The 18,082-nt window shown below is 48.7% G+C and overlaps 1 protein-coding gene across 1 annotated transcript in view; it reads left to right on the top strand.

Moving 5' to 3' along the window:
- The window catches only part of LOC140388603 (MICOS complex subunit mic25-like), a 565,155-nt gene that overhangs the window by 224,728 nt on the left and 322,345 nt on the right, over positions 1 to 18,082 (top strand). The gene's annotated exons all lie outside the window — the stretch shown is intronic.

The following is an 18,082-nucleotide window of genomic DNA, read 5'->3' as shown; positions in this document are numbered from 1 at the left end:
CCTCCTTCAGTATTCTGGGGTAGATCCCATCAGGCCCTGGGGGCTTATCTAACGTAATATTTTTCAAGACGCACAACACCTCGTCTTTTTGGATCTCAATGTGACCCAGGCTAGCTACACACCCTTCTCCAGACTCAACATCCACCAATTCCTTCTCTTTGGTGAATACCGTTGCAAAGTATTCATTTAGTACCTCGCCCATTTCCTCTGGCTCCACACACATTCCCTCCCCTGTCATTTGTGGGCCAACCCTTTCCCTGGCTACCCTCTTACATAGAATAGAATTTACAGTGCAGAAGGAGGCCATTCGGCCCATCGAGTCTGAACGGGCTCTTAGAAAGAGCACCCCACCCAAGGTCCACACCTCCACCCTATCCCCATAACCCAATAACCCCACCCAACACTTAGGGCAATTTTGGACACTAAGGGCAATTTATCATGTCCAATCCACCTAACATGCACATCTTTGGACTTTTTATGTACGTGTAAAAAGCCTTGGGATTTTCCTTAACCCTATTTGCCAATGACATTTCGTGACCCCTTTTAGCCCTCCCAAGTTCCTTCCTACTTTCCTTATATTCCACACAGGCTTCGTCTATTCCCAGCCTTCTAGCCCTGACAAATGTCTCCTTTTTCTTTTTGACGAGGCCTACAATATCTCTCGTTATCCAATGTTCCCGAAATTTGCCATATTTATCCTTCTTCCTCACAGGAACATGCCGGTCCTGAATTCCTTTCAACTGACATTTGAAAGCCTCCCACATGTCAGATGGTGATTTACCCTCAAACATCCGCCCCCAATCTAGGTTCTTCAGTTCCCCCCTAATATTGTTATAATTAGCCTTCCCCCAATTTAGCACATTCACCCTAGGCACACTCTTATCCTTGTCCACCAGCACTTAAAACTTACTGAATTGTGGTCACTGTTCCCAAAATGCTCCCCTACTGAAACTTCTACCACCTGGCTGGGCTCATAAAGGGCAGCACGGTAGCATTGTGGATAGCACAATTGTTTCACAGCTCCAGGGTCCCAGGATCGATTCCGGCTTGGGGCACTGTCTGTGCGGAGTCTGCACATCCTCCCTGTGTGTGCGTGGGTTTCCTCCGGGTGCTCCGCTTTCCTCCCACAGTCCAAAGATGTGCGGGTTAAGTGGATTGGCCATGATAAATTGCCCTTAGTGTCCAAAAGTACCCTTAGTGTTGGTTGGGTGGGGTTACTGGGTTATTGGGATAGGGTGGAGGTGTTGACCTTGGGTAGTGGCTCTTTCCAAGAGCCGGTGCAGACTCGATGGGCCAAATGGCCTCCTTCTGCACTGTAAATTCTATGAAAAAATTCTATGATTCCCCAATACCAGGTCGGGTATAGCCCCTTCCCTCGTTGGACTATCTACATATTGTTTTGAGAAGCCCTCTGGATGCTCCTTACAAACTCTGCCCTGTCTAAGCCCCGAGCACTAAGTGAGTTCCAGTCAATATTGGGGAAGTTAAAGCCTCCCATCACAACAACCCTGTTTCTTTTACTCCTTTCCAAAATCTGTCTACCTATCTGCTCCTCGACCTCCCGCTGGCTGTTGGGAGGCCTGTAGTAAACCCCCAACATTGTGACTGCACCCTTCTTATTCCTGATCTCTACCCATACAGCCTCGCTGCCCTCTGAGGTGTCCTCCTGCAGTACAGCTGTGATATTCTCCCTAACCAGTAGCGCAACTCCCACCCCTTTTATATCCCCCTCTATCTCGCCTGAAACATCTAAATCCTGGACTGTTTAGCTGCCAATCCTGTCCTTCCCTCAACCAGGTCTCTGTAATGGCGACAACATCATAATCCAAGCTCTAAGTTCATCTGCCTTACCTGTTATACTTCTTGCATTAAAACATGCACTTCAGGCCACCAGTCCCGCTGTTTTCAGCAACAGCTCCCTGTCTGCTCTTCCTCAGAGCCATGGTGGCCCTATTTCATAGTTCTCCGTCAATATTTTCACCTTCTGACCTATTGCTCTGATGCCCACCCCCTGCAATACTAATTTAAACCTTCCCGTGTGACACTAGCAAACCTCACGGCCAGGATATTTATGCCTCTCCAGTTTAAATGCAATCCGTCCTTCTTATACAAGTCACACCTGCCCCGGAAGAGCTCCCAGTGGTCCAGATAACTGAAATCCTCCCTCCTACACCAGCTGTTTAGCCACGTCTTTAGCTGATCTATCCTCCTATTTCTAGCCTCACTGGCACATGGCACAGGGAATAATGCTGAGATTACAACACTTGAGGTCCTGTCCTTTAGATTTCTGCCTAGCTCCCTGAACTCCTGCTGCAGGACTTCACCCCCCTTCCTGCCTATGTTGTTAGTACCAATATGTACCACGACCTCTGCCTGTTTGCCCTCCCCCTTCAGGATGCCCGCTAACCATTCTGAGACACCATGGACCCTGGCACCAGGAAGGCAACATACCATCCTGGAGTCTCTTTCACGTCCACAGAAGCGCCTATCTGTGCCCTGACTATAGAATCCCCTATGAGTATTGCTCTTCTGCGCTTTGACCCTCCCTGCTGAACATCCGAGCCAGCCGTGGTGCCACTGCTCTGGCTGCTGCTGTTTTCCCCTGATAGGCTATCCCCCCCGACAGTACCCAAAGGGGTATACCTGTTTGAGAGGGGGACAACCACAGAGTATTCCTGAACTGACTGCCTGCCCCTTCTGGTGGTCACCCATCTCTCTGCCTGCACCTTGGGTGTGACTGCATCTATGTAACTGCCATCTATGACGCTTTCCGTCACCTGCATGCTCCTAAGTGCATCCAACTGCTGATCGAACCAAACCATGCGGTCTGTGAGGAGCCGCAGTTGGGTGCACTTTCTGCAGATGAAGCCATCCGGGATGCTGGAAGCCTCCCGGACCTGCCACATCTCACAATCAAAGCACTGCACCCTTCTAATTGACACTGCGTTAACTAATTAGTAAATTAAATTAAAAAATAATTAAAAAAAAAAGTTACTGTTAATTATATGTTTCCTAGCACTAGATTTCTACTATAAATGTGAAAGCTAAATACAGTACTCTCCGGTCTCTGGCTTAGATGCCCCTCTAAATTATGATTAAGTAATTCATTAATTATGTTTAATTAGTTTAACAATGTTTAATTTTTAAATTTAGTGCAGTTCCCTACCAGCCAATCAGGTCACAGCGTTCCTGTGACGTCACTTTTCAGTTTCTTTCCCCCCGCCAGTCGGATCACTGAGAATAGCAAAATATCTACCACTTACCTGTTCCCAAGCTGCTCCCTGGCTCTCTATCACTTACCTGTTCCCAAGCTGCTCCCCGGCTCTCTCTCTCCCACTCCCGAAAATGAAGGCTGCTGGAACCTGGGGGTAAGATGTTATACCACCTACCTTCCCAGGGTGCTCCCTGGTTTTCTCCCTGCTTCCCGGAATGCACTCTGGATCTCTCCCTGCAGATTACCAGTTACAAAGCCAAAAAGGGAAGTAGCACCTCCTCCCACTTCACACCGAATTACCACACTGCCCAAATTACCAAGTTCCAATTACCACTCTGGCTGTGCCTCACTCACTCAGGATGTGTCTCCTTCACCTGTGCAATGGCGGCCTGATCTTTTAAAATAAGTTACTGTCGGAGTAGGCTCAATCAGAGCCCGCCCCACCAGCATGATGTTGTGGGACCCACATCTTCATGTTTTAATCGGCTATGAGCCGAATGATACGGCGGGGCGAGTCTCCTTTGGGGCTTCCATATCTATCTTAGAAGATAGAACATTACAGCGCAGTACAGGCCCTTCGGCCCTCGATGTTGTGCCGACCTGTGAAACCACTCTAAAGCCCATCTACACTATTCCCTTGTCGTCCATATGTCTATCCAATGACCATTTGAATGCCCTTAGTGTTGGCGAGTCCACTACTGTTGCAGGCAGGGTATTCCACGCACTTACTACTCTCTGAGTAAAGAACCTACCTCTGACATCTGTCCTATATCTATCTCCCCTCAATTTAAAGCTATGTCCCCTCGTGCTAGACATCACCATCCGAGGAAAAAGGCTCTCACGGTCCACCCTATCTAATCCTCTGATCATCTTGTATGCCTCAATTAAGTCACCTCTTAACTTTCTTCTCTCTAACGAAAACAGCCACAAGTCCCTCAGCCTTCCCTCATACAATCTTCCTTCCATACCAGGCAACATTCTGGTAAATCTCCTCTGCACCCTTTCCAATGCTTCCACATCCTTCCTATAATGCGGCGACCAGAATTGCACGCAATACTCCAAATGCGGCGGCACCAGAGTTTTGTACAGCTGCAATATGACCTCATGGCTCCGAAACTCAATCCCTCTACCAATAAAAGCTAACACACCGTACGCCTTCTTAACAACCCTCCCAACCTGGGTGGCAACTTTCAGGGATCTATGTACATGGACACCGAGATCTCTCTGCTCATCCACACTACCAAGAATCTTACCATTAACCCAGTACTCTGTCTTCCTGTTATTCCTTCCAAAATGAATCACATCACACTTTTCTGCATTAAACTCCATTTGCCATCTCTCAGCCCAGCTCTGCAGCTTATCTATGTCCCTCTGTAACTTGTAACATCCTTCCGCACTGTCCACAACTCCACCGACTTTAGTGTCATCTGCAAATTTACTTACCCATCCTTCTACGCCCTCCTCCAGGTCATTTATAAAAATGACAAACAGCACTGGCCCCAAAACAGATCCTTGTGGTACACCACTAGTAACTGAACTCCAGGCTGAACATTTCCCATCAACCACCACCCTTTGTCTTCTTCCAGCTAGCCAATTTCTGATCCAAACTGCTAAATCACCCTGAATCCCATGCCTCCGTATTTTCTGCAATATCCTACCGTGGGGAACCTTATCAAACGCTTTACTGAAATCCATATACACCACATCAACTGCTTTACTCTCATCCACCTGCTTGGTCACCTTCTCAAAGAACTCAATAAGGTTTGTGAGGCATGACCTACCCTTCACAAAACTGTATTGACTATCTCTAATCAAATTGTTCTCTTATAAACCTTTCCAAGACTTTGCCCAGAACAGAAGTAAGGCTCACTGGTCTATAGTTACCGGGGTTGTCTCTCCTCCCCTTCTTGAACAAGGGGACAACATTTGCTATCCTCCAGTCTTCTGGCACTATTCCTGTAGACAAAGATGACTTAAAGATCAAAGCCAAAGGCTCAGCAATCTCCTCCCTAGCTTCCCAGAGAATCCTAGAATAAATTCCATCCGGCCCAGGGGACCTATTTATTTTCACACTTTCCAGAATTGCTAACACCTCCTTATGAACCTCAAGCCCTTCTAGTCTAGTAGCCTGTATCTCAGTATTCTCCTCGACAACATTGTCTTTTTCCTGTGTGAATACTGACAAAAAATATTCATTTAGCACCTCTCCTATCTCCTCAGACTCCACGCACAACTTCCCACTACTTTCCTTGACTGGCTCTACTCGTACCCTTGTCATTCTTTTATTCCTGACATATCTATAGAAAGCTTTAGGGTTATCCTTGATCCTACCTGCCAAAGACTTCTCATGTCCCCTCCTGGCTCTTCATAGTTCTCTCTTTAGGTCCTTCCTAGCTAACTTGTAACTCTCGAGCGCCCTAACTGAGCCTTCAAGTCTCATTTTTACATAAGCCTCCTCCTTCCTCTTGACAAGTGTTTCAACTGCTTTAGTAAACCACGGTTCCCTCGCTCGACCACTTCCTCCCTGCCTGACAGGTACATACTTATCAAGGACACGCAGTAGCTGTTCCTTGAACAAGCTCCACATTTCCATTGTGCCCATCCCTTGCAGTTTTCCTCTCCATCCGATGAATCCTAAGTCTTGCCTCATCGCATCATAATTGCCTTTCCCCCAGATATAACTCTTGCCCTGCGGTATATACCTATCCCTTTCCATCACTAAAGTAAACGTAATCGAATTGTGGTCACTATCACCAAAGTGCTCACCTACCTCCAAATCTAACACCTGTCCTGATTCATTACCCAGTACCAAATCCAATATGGCTTCGCCTCTCGTTGGCCTATCTACATACTGTGTCAGGAAACCCTCCTGCACACATTGGACAAAAACGGACCCATCTAAAGTACTCGAACTATAGCATTTCCATTCAATATTTGGAAAGTTAAAGTCCCCCATAACAACTACCCTGTTACTTTCGCTCCTATCCAGAATCACCTTTGCAATCCTTTCCTCTACATCTCTGGAATTTTTCGGAGGCCTACAGAAAACCCCTAACTGGGTGACTTCTCCTTTCCTGTTTCTAACCTCAGCCCATACTACCTCAGTAGACGAGTCCTCATCAAACGTCCTTTCTGCCACCGTAATACTGTCCTTAACTACCAATGCCACCCCTCCCCCTCTTTTACCACCTTCCCTGAGCTTACTGAAATATCTAAACCCCGGCACCTGCAACAACCATTCCTGTCCCTGCTCTATCCATGTCTCCGAAATGGCCACAACATCGAAGTCCCAGGTACCAACCCATGCCGCAAGTTGACCCACCTTATTCCGGATGCTCCTGGCATTGAAGTAGACACAGTTTAAACCACCTTCCTGCCTGCCGGTACACTCCTGCAACTTTGAAACCTTACTCATGACCTCACTACTCTCAACCTCCTGTATACTGGAGCTACAATTCAGGTTCCCAATGCCCTGCTGAATCCCCTGGCTGATCTTCCTGCCAGCTGTGCCACTCTGCCTATTTTAGGGGAATTTCTGCCAAATATCTCAGTGTGGCAACGTGCCACGTTTTGTTTCTCATGCTCCTTGGGATATTTTAATACATTAAATACACTATGTAAATAAAAAGTTGTTGAATGAATGTTCACGATTTACCTTCTAAACGTTCTTTGCTATCTTAGATGCTTACTGTGACACGGGGTGGGGTTTTCCGTGCAACCCACCGCGTGTTTTTCGGCGGTGAAGACGGCCCGCCAGCGGGATCTTGTTGTCCCGCCGTTGCCGACGGGATTTTCTGTCAAATGCACCCCTCGTCGCCGGGAAACTCGAGGCGGGGTTGCACCGTCGGTGGGACCGGAATATCCTGCCGGTGTGACCAGCCGGTGAATCCCGTCCCCCTGGTCTCCTCTTTCCAAGGTTGAAAGTCTATTTTTTTTCTTTTCTTTTTCTTTATTAGTTGTGCCAAAACTCGAGCTAGGTGTGCGTGTTCAAGCTGAATAGTTTAGAAGTTGATGCAAGTTATGTGACTGGTTTGAAGTGTAGCAGTCTCTGTATTTAGGGCAATGCTTTGAGCTGAAAAGGAAAACTATTAATTTTCATATAAGCTTTTCCAAATGCCAGCAATATAAAATAAGACATTGACAGTTACCTCTATTCTATGCCCACAACACTCTGTGTGATCTACCTACAACAAACTGTGCAGCTCATTAATGTTGAAGTTGCTAAATTAATCCAGGAGGAGTTATTTGCTGTTGCGTAGCTATCTGAACCATCCCAAGATTAATCCCGCTATTTCTGCTGCGCAGCGTGTGCAAAGGTCCCTTCGGAACAGCTTCAGGTTGGTGAGCATATGTTGAAAATGATTTTGCACTTTAAAGTTGTTGGGTTTACACCAGCTTTTTGTCATTAACCAAGCCTATTACTTTGGGTAATATCAATCTATCTTCTCCTTTGTGACTTCATTTTGTGAACTCACTCAGAATGGGTTCGCACAAAGATTGCAGACAGGAGGAATCACTGGCTGTTGAAGATAATCCTTCAAAAGTTATATCAAGCATCTGTCTCCATATTCTCCCTTGAAATGTGCTTTTGCCCTTCTGTAGAATTTCGATAGCAAAGCACTGTCTCTGGGTATGTAGTCAGGTTTCCGACACTGAACTGCTCCAGTATCTGCAGGTTGAGGGGAGGGTCCTGGGCTGATGTAAGAGGAAACTAGTGGCTGTAATGATTTCTGGAAGGATGAGATCAAATGGGCTGCAAGGTCTCCTTTATTCACACCCAACAACAACTTTAAAATAGAAATCTTTATAGAAACCTTTAAATGACACTTTTAATATGGAAAACAACTTCTGGGAAGTGTGAGCAAAGCTGACGCTGAGCCAGAGAAGCTAAGTTGTGATGTCTATGTTCTATGAAACCTAGTTTTAGGAGTCAGATTTGGAAGTGGTCTTCCAGGTGATGATGTAAGTGCAGAGGTTTATGAAGGAAATTCCAGAAGGACAGGGGATAAAGGCACAACCACTAGTGGTGGAGAAAAAAGGAAGAGGGATGCACAAGAGCTCAGAGCCGGCGGAGTGAAGAATTTTGTGTATGTTGTAAGGCTGGCACGGCATTAGAAACACGAACTAGCGAAGGCAGTTGTCTGGGAGGCTCTAAAGGCGGTGGTGAGGGGTGAGGTGATCTTGTTTAAGGCCAGGGTGATCAAAGAGGAGAGGTTGGAGCGGCAGAGTGTAATAGATGAGATGTTGGAAGTAGATAGGAGTTATGCAGAAGATGGGGACCCAGCGAAGTTGGAAAAGAGGAAGGAACTACAGGCGAGCTTTGACCGACAATCTACTAGGAAGACGGTGCGCCAACTGAGGCGAGCAAGGAGTACAGTTTATGAGCATGGAGATAAGTATGTTAGCAGGTCAGCTTCGGAGGGAGGCAGCGGTAAGGGAAATTGTTCAGGTGAGGGACAGGGCAGGGAAGTTGGTGGTGGCTCCGGATCTGATTAACAAGGTTTTTGAGGAATTCTATGAGAGGTTGTACAGGTCAGAGACCCCTGGGGGAGACCGGGAGATGCAGGAATTTCTAGATGGGTTGGAGTACCCGAGGTTAGGGGAGGGGGACAGGGCTACATTAGAAGGAGCGATAGTGGAGCAGGAGAGAAAAGATGTGATTGGGAGGATGCAGTCGGGGAAGGTGGCAGGGCCGGATAGGTTTCCGGTGGAATATTATGCAAAATTCAAGGATAAGCTGGCACCCCTGATGGTGGGGATGTTTGAAGAGGCGATAGGGAAGGGGGTGTTGCCACAAACTTTGGGGCAGGCATCTATTTCCCTGTTGCTAAAAAAAGATAAGGATCTGACGGAGTGTGGGTCGTATAGGCCCATATCACTTCTGAATGTGGACGCAAAAGTATTGGCGAAAGTACTGGCGGGTAGGCTGGAGGAGTGCCTCCCAAAGGTGATAGGTGAAGATCACACGGGGTTCGTGAGAGGGAGGCAGCTCTTTTCAAATGTTAGAAGGGTATTGAACGTTGTTATGGCACCGGCAGAGGGGAAGGAAACACAGGTGGTTGTGGCATTGGACGCTGAGAAGGCGCTTGACCGGGTAGAATGGGGGTACCTGATGGCAGTTCTGGAGCGGTTTGGGATTGGACCAAGATTTGTGGACTGGGTAAAGCTACTATGTAAGGAGCCGAGGGCGAGAGTCTGCACAAACAACATCAGCTCGAGATGCTTTTCTCTCCACCGTGGGACTAGGCAGGGATGTCCTATGTCCCCCCCGGCTGTTTGCACTCATGATTGAGCCGTTGGCCATCGCATTAAGACATTCGAGGATATGGAAAGGAATAGTGTGGGGAGCACAGAGCATAGGGTGTCCTTATATGCCGATGACTTGCTGTTATACGTGTTGGAACCGAGTGTGTCAATAGGGGGAATATTGGAGCTGCTGCGGATGTATGGGTTCTTTCTCAGGGTACAAACTAAATCGAGAGAAGAGTGAGTATTTTGTGCTGTCTCGGTCGGGGGTGGGGTCAGGGGTGGGTGGGGGGGGCTGCCATTCCGTAGAGCAGGGAATCACTTTAGATACCCGGGGGGTGCAAGTTGTCCGGGAGTGTGGGGGGGGCTCCGCAGGTACAATATTTCTAGTTTGGTGGGGAGAGTGAAAGCTGATCTGGCAAGGTGGGATGGTCTCCCTCTGTCACTGGCGGGTTGGGTACAGGCGGTTAAAATGAACATGTTGCCGCGATTTCTGTTTATTTTCCAATGCCAGCCGATTTTCCTGCCAAAGGCATTTTTCAGAGAGATTGAAGGGATGATTACCTCATTCATATGGGGAGGGAAGATGGCCAGAGCTAGAAAGGTGCTGCTACAGAGGGGAAGGCAGGGGGTTTGGGTCTTCTGAACCTGATGTATTACTCCTGAGCGGCGAATATGGAGAAGGTGCGGAGCTGGGTCAGAGGGGTTGATTCCCAATGGGTCAGAATGGAGGAGGGTTTGTGCAGGGGGTCGGGATTGAAGGCACTAGCAAAAGCGCCGCTCCCGATGGCTCCGGGGAAATACTCAGGGGGCGCAATTCTCCCATCGGGAAACTAAGTGCCGACGCCGGAGTGAAAACCGGAGTGTTTCACTCTGGCGTCGGAGGCCGCTCCCAGCCCCCTATTCTCCCGCCCCCGGGGGGGCTAGGAACGGCGCCGCGTCATTTATGCGCAGCGGGCCTTGGTGGCGCGTAAAAGCGGCTCTGCGTAAATGACGCGGCCGGTCCGGCGTAAATGGCATCATCCACGCATGCACGGTTGCCGTCCTCCCCGCGGCTGCCCCGCAAGAAGATGTCGGGTGGATCTTGCGGGGCGGCGGAGGAAAGGAGGTCCTCCTTCAGAGAGGCCGGCCCGCCGATCGGTGGGCACCGATCGCGGGCCAGACCCCTTTTGAGGGCCCCCCCGCTGCAGGAACCCCCCCCCCACAGGCCGCCCCCCCAGCGTTCCCGCGCTGTTCCCGCCGGCAGCGACCAAGTGTTGACGGCGCCAGCGGGAACCTGTCGTGTTGGGCAGGCCGCTCGGCCCATCCGGGCCGGAGAATCGCCGCTCGCCCGTTACAAACGGCAAGCAGCGATTCTCCCAGCGGCCAGCCGTGATTCTCGCAGCGCCGGTTTGGGGTGGTGGGAGAATCGCATGTGGGTGTCGGGGCGGCGTGGCGGGACCCGCGCGGCGCCATGGCGATTCTCCCACCCGGCATGGGGGGGGAGAATTCCGCCAGGAAATCCGGTAATAATTGCTTCATTGAGAATTTGGAGGCAGTTTCGCCAACACTTTGGGTTGGGGGCAGGGTCAAGGGAAATGCTGATTCGGGGGAACCACGGATTTGAGCCAGGGAGGTGGGATTGAAATTTTCGGAAATAGAAGGTGAAGGGGATTAAGACACTAAAGGGTTTCGGGGTCGGTTTGCAGGATTGAAGGAGCTGGAAGCGAAGTATGGGTTGGAGCAGGGGAAAATGTTTAGATACATGCAGGTTCGAGATTTTGCCAGAAAGGAGATACAGAGCTTCCCGGTGGAGCCGGCCTCCACATTACTGGAGGAGGTGTTGACGACAGGGGGACTGGAGAAGGGGGGAGTGTCGGCGGTTTATGGAGCTATTTTGGAAGAGGAGGAGGCACCACTGGAAGGGATCAAAGCAAAGTGGGAAGAAGAGTTAGGAGAGGATATGGAGGAGGGGTTCTGGTGTGAGGTGCTCCGGAGAGTGAACGCCTCCACTTCGTGCGCGAGGTTGGGGCTGATACAGTTGAAGGTGGTACATAGAGCACACCTCACAGGGGCGAGGATGAGCCGATTCTTTGAAGGGGTAGAAGATGTGTGTGAACGTTGTGGGGGGGGAGGTGGGTGCCCGCAAATCACATTCATATGTTTTGGTCCTGTCCAAAGCTGGAGGATTACTGGAAGGAGGTTTTTAGGGTAACCTTTAAAGTGGTGTATGTGAAACTAGACCTGGGCCCTCGGAGGGCCATATTTGGGGTGTCGGACCAGCCGGGGTTGGAAATAGGTGCGGAGGCAGAGGTTGTAGCCTTCGCCTCGTTGATCGCCCGATGGCGGATCCTGCTGGGATGGAGAGCAACCTCTCCACCCTGTACCCTGGCGTGGCGGGGGGACCTGTTGGGATTCTTGACTCTTCAGAAGGTTAAGTTTGAATTGAGGGGAAGGATGGAGGGGTTCTACAATTCTTGGGCGTTATTCATTATGTGCTTTCAAGAACTGGATAACATCGAACATTAGTTGTTGGGGGGGTGGTTGGGGGAATTGGGGGGAGGGGGGGCGGTGTGTGTTAATGGTGACTGGGTGATTCCTGATTCCTTTTGTCATTTGTTTATGTGAACATGCGGGCTAATATTTGAGGTTTGGTGGGAGGATGGGATCGTTGTTATTGATATGGGGATTGACATATTCATTACTGATTATTGTTAATTGTTGGTGGGTGTAATTTTAGGAGAAAATGTGAAAATATTTTTTTAAAAAAGAAACACGAACTAAGAGCAGGAGTAGGCCACTCAGCCCTTCGCCACTCAACTAGATGGCTGATCTGACTGTGAGCTCCCATTTACCTTGCAGAAACCTTTCACCCTCTTGTTTGTCAAGGATCTATCTATCTCTGCCCTGAAAACATTCAACGGCTCTGCTTCCATTGCCTTTGGAGGAAGGGAGTTTCAAAGATTCATTACCCAGTGAGAGAAAAAAAAAAGACCCCTCGTTCTAGGTTCTCCCACAAGAGGAAGCATCCTCTCCACATCCACCCTGTCAAGAATCCTCAGGGTCTTATATGTCTCAATTAAGTCACCTTTTTCTTTTCTAAACTCCAGTAGATACAAGCTTAGGCTGTCTAATCCTTCCCCGTAAGACAGCCTGCCCATTCCTGGTATTAGTTTACTAAACCTTCTCTGAACTACTTATAACACATTTACATCTTTCCTCAAATAAGGAGACCAATGTTCTAAACAGCACTCCAGATATGGCCTAACTATTGTCCTGTAAAACTGAAGCATAACTGCCCTACCTTTGTGTTCAATTCCCTTCCCAATAACCGATAACGTCCTATTAGCTTTCCTAATTACTTGCTGTACCTGTACACTCGCACTTTATGATTCATGCACTGAGACGCCCAGTTTCCTCTGGACCTGTTCAAAAGCTTCTGTAATTTTTTACCATTTAGATAATTAGCTTCTTTTTTATTTTCCCTGCCAAAATGGACAATTTCACATTTTCTCACATTCTATCCATTTGCTAGAGTTTTGCCCATTCACATATGTCCCCTTGTAGCCTGCTTATGCCCGCTTCACAACTTACTTTCCTACCTATCTTTGTATAACCAGCAAATTTAGCAACCATACTTTGATCCCTTTACCCAGGACGTTTATATAAATTGTAAAAGGTTGAGGCCCCAACACTGAACCTTGTTGCACACCACTAGTTACATCCTGCCAACTAGGAAATAAAAACATTTATGGCTACTTTTTATTTCCTGTCAGCTAGCCAATCTTCATTCCACGGCAAAAGATAAGGTAAGATAAAGTCACCATAGTCCCACATGACCAAAGGCTACTTTTACTTTTGAGGGGGAGAACTGACTGGTGGTGATTTAATCTGGGGATCAGCATACCTCAGGCGAGGGGCAAGGTTTGGAAGGCAAGCCTTCATGAATAACCTCCAGGCCAATATGTTACTCCCTACACCATGGGCGCGATTCTCCACCCCCACGCCGAAGTGGCCGCGCCGTCGTGAACGCCGCCGAGGTTCACAACGGCGCGGAACAGCCCCGGCCGCGACCGATTCAGGCCCTGACAATGGGCCAGTATCGGGGCCGCGTCATCTACCCGCGCGAGGCCTTGTCGCCCGCGTAAAAGCGGCGCCGATTAGATGACGCGGCCGGCGCCGCATAACGGACGTCATCCGCGCATGTGCGGGTTGGCCGGCGCCAACCCGCGCATGCGTGGTTGCCGTCCTGTCCACATCCGCCCCGCAAGAAGATGGGGGACGGATCTTGCGGGGCGGCAGAAGGAGGTCCTCCTTCAGAGAGGACAGCCCGACGATCGGTGGGCACCGATCGCGGGCCACTCCACATTTAAGGTACCCCCCGGTGCAGGATCCCCCCTCGCCCCCCCACGGGCTGCCCCCCCAGCGTTCACGCACCGCCCACGACTGTATCGACCAGGTGTGGACGGCGCTGGGGGGAACCCGCAGTTTTGGCCTGGCCGCTCGGCCCATCCGGGCCTCAGAATCGCGGGGGTGCCGGAGAATCGCCATTTTGGGTATCTCCGGCGATTCTGCGGCCCGCGAAACTCGACTGGCCCGTTCCCACCGCTTGGGAGGGCGTCGGACCGGCGTCCCCGGAAATTTCGGCGGCCCAGGCGATTCTCCCAACCGGCGTGGGAGTGGAGAATCGCGCCCCATAAGTTTTTGTTTTCTGCAGTAATCTTTGTTGCAGCACCTTATCAAAAGCCTCAGGAAAACTAAGTACAGTACATCCACCAGTTCCCCATTATCCATAGCACATGTTACTTTGTCAAAGATCGCCAATAAATTGGTTAAATATTGGGCTGTATTCTTCGTTTGGGAGACCAAGGGCCAGGTTCTCCAATTCTGAGGCTAAGTGCGGAGGATCCATGGCGTTTTACGCGTAAACAAATTGGTGCCGCCCCCTCACCAATGCTGCAACTGGTCAGGGGCTAGCAGCCGCGCCACTTAAAACGGCTGTTCCACAAAATAAATGGCCGGAGAATTGCCAGGTACATGGCCTCACATGGACACGGCAACGACCTGCAGTTGTTGCGCCATACAAAATGGTGCCGGCCGTGCGTGGACCGACCTGCCAGATAGAGCTCCCCTGGACCCACCTCGCCACCCTCAGCCAACCCCCACCAGTCCCCCCAACCCTCGCGGAAGCCCCCCCGGCCAGCAGCACGGCTGTTGCCCGACTGTAGCGGCGCTGAACACAGTCTGCAGCTGCCATGCCAGGTTCGTGGATCGCTGGAACCACATGTTCCCTGCGCTGTCTTGAACTCAACCCATCGGGGGCGGAGTGTCGGGGGAGGGCCTTCAGGTGACGCCCTGAGGCCGTCCCAATGGCATGCAGCACCCGCCGCGATGCCGCCGTTTTGGAGAGTACGGAGCATGTGAACCCTGCATAAAACAGGTGCCGCCCCCTGATTCCATCGTAAAACTGGATTCTCCGCCCAATCACCGATTACGAAATGGGTGACAGGAAATGGAGAATCTCACCCTCTGTTCTCCCGCTGGAACTAAATTGGTTCTGTTTGCACTGGCGATGGAGCCAGATGCGGATTTCCCATCAGAGACCTGATATCAAAGATTACCCCACCACCCCCCACCAGTCAACCTGCCTGGAAGCTAAAGAGCAGTCCAGGCAGAAACATGTTTATAAACATATAGCTATGATTGACAGCTCCTGAGCACGTCAAAAGCAGTTAAGTGCTTTCTGCTAAGAAAAAGATGAAATCAAAGCACTTGACTCTTAGATGTTTATAAACATTGAGGTCAGGTTCAAAGCAGAGTACTTGAGATGTATTCAAGCATGAATGGAAATGAAAATAAACAATACAGATACCTGGCCGTTTGGCAGCTATTACCATGTCAATTGCAGCCTACTAAAAGCTTTTTCTCTTTAAAATTGAATAGAAAGCTTGCTGTGATGTGACTTTGGCTTTCTACACACATATCTGAGGTAGCAGGCGTAAGATGAGTGAAAAAAGTGTCTTTTCACTTTCTGTTTTTACTACTCTTTAGCTTTCAGGCAAGTGACACTAAATCTAAATCATAGAATAGAATAGAATCATAGAATTTACAGAAGGAGGCCATTCGGCCCATCGAGTCTAAGGTGTGACAGGTGGGGGTCTCTGATGGGGGTCTGGCAGTGCCAGCCTGGCACCCTGGCAATGCCACCTGGGTGCCACCTTGGCACTATCAGCTGGCAGGGGCACTGCCATGGTGCTAGGTTGGCACTACTGTTGTGCCAAGCTGCCATTTTCTGCGCACACGCGATTGGGCCGGTGTTGCCCACTGTGGGTGTTAGAGGGTGCCTCGGCCGCACGTTCCCAATTCCCTTGTACAACATGAGTAGCGTTAAATAGCCACACATTTCTCGGCACTGCGAGTGCCGGTAAACACGCGGTTAAACGCGCTCGCTAGGGGACTTTGTTCCCTTTTGGTATATCAGTAAAAATAACTGATCTATCCTGTTTACAATTGAGACGGAAAAGTATAAGTCTTGCACATTTTGTCTTACACCCAGCTGTTTATTGTATGTCACTGCAATGCAAGGGTCCCAAATACTTCTCTAGACCACCTGCGTTGTGCCTTGAAACGGAAGTATGTCTGTCCCTCATCATCTCCTAAATTATGCATAAAATGTCATTTTTTCATACATATTTAATTACTATCCAGCTGTCTGAATGTATTTTTGCAGCATATTCTTTTTTAATGAGTGTTTTGTTTTATTGATTAACTCCTGTGAAAGGTCAAGACAAAAGACCACCAAGGTTGATAATGGTAGGGGAGAAGATATTGTAAATCAGGAAGTGGTAGTGAGGGCAAGGCGTTCAATTTTTTTTTGACTTTTGGGATCCAATCAGTTTCTTATCAAAAGCTAAGAAATTGCTTTAGATAGTCACAGGTTTTTAATCATTTCATAACAGCTATACATGAGGATAAAAGAGATTACGGGTTTTCATAGACTTGATATTGAGCATGTCTTACGGCAGTAATCAACCAATGCTGAACTATTTACTAAAACACTGGCAGAGACCTGCAAAACAGTTACAGTCAAATTAATATCTCGTGACTCTTCAGATACTGAAGCATTCCATGTCCAAATGCAGCAAGACCTGTACAATATCCAGGCTTGGGCTGACAAGTGGCAAGTAACACTTGTCAGGCAAGACTATCTCTAACAAGACAATACCTAACCATCGCCCCTTGACATTCAATGGCATTACCATCACTGAATCCCCCACTATCAACATCCTGGGGGTTACCATTGACCAGAAGCTGAACTGGACTAGCCATTTTAATACTCTGGCTACAAGAGCAGGCCAGAGGCTAGAAATCCTGCAGCGAGTAACTCACCTCCTGACTCCCCAAAGCCTGTCCACCATTCTTTACCCAGAGGTTTGTGAATCTCTGGGATTCTCTACCTCAGAGGGTAGTGGAAGCTCAGTCACTGAGTATGTTTAAAGTAGAGATTGACAGATTTCTAAATACTAATGACGTAAAGGGATGTAGGGATGGCGTGGGAAAAAGCACTGAAATGGATGATCAGCCATGATCGTTTGAATGGTGGTGCAGGCTCAATGGGCCGAATGGCCTTCTCCTGCTCCTCTGTTCTTCTGCTCCTATGAAATATCGAATTCCTGGATTTTCTTTCACCAAAGACTAACAAAATCATAGCTTCTCACTGGAAAGAACTGTCCCATGTGTGAAAACAGGCGTAGAAATATAAATCTAAATTTTGTCCGGAGTCTGGCCATATGACTTCTTAATAGGAAAGTCTAATTGGGATCTGTTTTCTCCCCAGTGGAAAAGGCAGGTTTATATGTCATCGGTTCAAAAAACATCAGAGTATGTTGGAGAAAGTCAGTCTCGGGTCACACCTTGAACACTGTGTTCAGTTCTGGTCACTGCTTGTGTACACTCAACTTTCTTGGTATAGTTGTGCTTGATTTAGGGGATGTGTGGATCAAGGCATTGACAGAACTTAATGGATATCGGTTGCTGGGAATGCGGGAAGTACCTTTTTTTAAGTGAAAGTGTCATTTTCCTTCATAGTCACAGAGTGGGTTGCAGTGGTTGGGTGGGGGAGTGAGGGCGGTAGGGGGTGGGGTTGGGGGGCGTGTAGTTTGTTTGTGCTGAACGATTCTCCAAGAATGGACACCAGACTGCTTGATATTGCTCTAGGGACAGGGTGAATATCTCTTTTTCTGAGTGGAATATGAGATAGGAGGATGCAGTTTGTCACATAACTGGATGCACATTCTTGCAGTGGGAATTACTGTTGTCATGAGAATGTCACTTTAAGAAATGTTGGTCTGCTCAAGTTACTGCAGTGATGTCAAGAGTGTGGGTGGAGCTGAGCTCTGGCTCTGCTTTTAGTTTCACTTTGAGGAAAGCTTGGGTGTGTCTGTGTTTTTTGGTTTTGTTTCAGTGTTGGAGCTGCAGTCAGCCAAAGAAGGTGTAATGTTGTTCTCTCTGCCATGTAAAGACTATCTCTTGACCATTTGGTGAATTCAGAGTGATAACTGTTCTCAGTAGTGAATTTAAACCTGATGTGTTTTTGTTAAAAGTTTTTTTTGGTCATTTAGATGTTAAAAGGAAAGTTTAAGG

The sequence above is a fragment of the Scyliorhinus torazame genome, chromosome 13, assembly GCF_047496885.1.
Source record: "Scyliorhinus torazame isolate Kashiwa2021f chromosome 13, sScyTor2.1, whole genome shotgun sequence".
Lineage (NCBI taxonomy): Eukaryota > Metazoa > Chordata > Chondrichthyes > Carcharhiniformes > Scyliorhinidae > Scyliorhinus > Scyliorhinus torazame.
The sequence above is the reverse complement of the archived record's forward strand: the minus strand, read 5'-3'. Positions and strand labels throughout refer to the sequence as shown.